We start from the raw sequence: 2,094 nt of genomic DNA, 5'->3' as shown, positions 1-2,094 counted from the left end.
TTTTGACCCAGTTTTTGGCCCAGAAACACAGACTAAAGCTAGGGAACATGCAGAGACTCAAGGAGGCATCCACACACATTCAGATTCATCACATTAGGATTACTTTAGTTTTAGATCTGAATCTAGATTAGTGTTACATTAGTAGTTTATGCTTTTGCTTTGGATTGTGGATGTTGAAGAGCCATTACCTCCGTGAAGATATTACTTTAGTTTGTTTCCTTATTCTTTACTCTTTTCAGTTGATTATTGACTCTATTCAAATAAGTATGTTACACTTTGAGTTTATTAATATATAAAGTATTTTTATTTTTAATTAATTTTAATTCTCTATTTAATTTTATTTAATTATGTCTTCTTATATTTTTATGATTATTAATTTCATGTCAATGGAGTAGAACCTCTACTTGACATGGGGGTTGATTAGGAGGAGACACTTGAGTTGGAATGCTCAAGTGCCTAGTTAAATTGGACGTTGTTGGCTAATTCTGTATCTGCTAATGCTGGACCTTCCCGAGGGAGAGGACTAGGATTTGCGGGTAAGAGTTAGTTCAATTACTATACTTTCCTTTATTCAGTAAGGGTTAACCAAGTGAGAACAACAACCTCTTTACACTACACTTGAGAACATTCCAACAAGGATAGGACTTCCACTTAATTATTCCCCCAATCAAGGCCTTTTATTTGGAATATCAATAATTATTCATAGTTTATTTTTATTGCTTTAATTCACAATTATTTTAATTACTCATTATCAAAACTCAAACTTTCTGGAAATTTTCTGATTAATAAATTAGCACTCTTTCCTGCAACTCGTTGGGAGATGACCTGGGACTCATACTCCCAGTATTTTTATTTGTAACAACCCTTTTTTTAAATTTGTGAGGCAGATCTTAGCTGGTTAAGAGCTATACGTGCAACACTATTCTCTTATTTGGAATCTCTTAATTGGTTAACTTCTGCCACGCACCATCCGTCCTTCTTCTTCACCAATAAAACTGGCGCTCCCACAGAGATACACTCAGTCGAATAAACCTCTTGTTTAGAAGCTCTTCCAACTAGGCCTTTAATTCAGCCAGCTCTATCGGAGCCATTCGATACAGTGCAATCAACACTGGTCCGGCTCCTGGCACCAAGTCAATCGCAACCCTTTGAGGTGGAAATTCAGGAGTATCTTCCGGGAATACTTCTGGAAACTCTCTAACCACTAGAATTTGATCTATCCCCTGGTCATTGCTTAATGCATTTGCAGCCAACAGTATATAACCCTGATACTTTTCTCCACTATAGTTCACTATTACAGAGTTCAGGTAATAACCCTCAGCTACCACTACTCCGCCTTCTCCTTCCGGCATAAACCGAATAGATCGCTCAAAGCAATCCAACAAAACTCTATTCTTTGGCATCCAATCAAATCCCAAAATCATCTCCAATCCAACCATTGGCAAACAGATTAAGTCATGAAAAAATTCTCTATTCCCAAACTTGAAACCTACTTACCTACAACCTGACCTAGTCACAACTGTCTGATACGGGGTATGCACATGCAAATCAAACGCTAACTATAACACCTTCAATCCTAGTTCCTCGACTTTATCAAATGCAATAAAAGAATGCGAAGATCCAGTATCATATAATGCAACCAATATTTTATCACCAATTAAGCATATACCTCTCATCAGAGAATCGGCCTTCGCAACATCTTAAGCGTTGACCACAAACACCCGACCTTGTTGGTTCTGGCCCGCATTCTGAGTCTTCCTCCCATGAGTGCAATCTCTCACAATGTGACCAGGCAATCCGCAGTTGAAGCAACCACCTATACCAATCTTGCACGAGTCATTCCGATGAAAATGCCCACAATGATCAAAAGTTAAATTCGGGAAAGCCTTACTCTGATTACCTATCCCTCTCGCCTGGTGGTACTGATCAAAAGTGGGTCTCCTAACATTGCCTTAACCTTGAGGGGCATGTCCTCCCCTCTTGATGTTCTGACCCCTCGGCTGAAAGTACTTGCCACGTCTACGGTGAGTGTTTCCTCCTCTAGGATCTCTTGACGTTGCCACTTTCTTCGCACACTTCTCAATAACTCTCTCC

The sequence above is a fragment of the Arachis hypogaea genome, chromosome 20, assembly GCF_003086295.3.
Source record: "Arachis hypogaea cultivar Tifrunner chromosome 20, arahy.Tifrunner.gnm2.J5K5, whole genome shotgun sequence".
Taxonomy (NCBI): domain Eukaryota; kingdom Viridiplantae; phylum Streptophyta; class Magnoliopsida; order Fabales; family Fabaceae; genus Arachis; species Arachis hypogaea.
The sequence above is the reverse complement of the archived record's forward strand: the minus strand, read 5'-3'. Positions refer to the sequence as shown.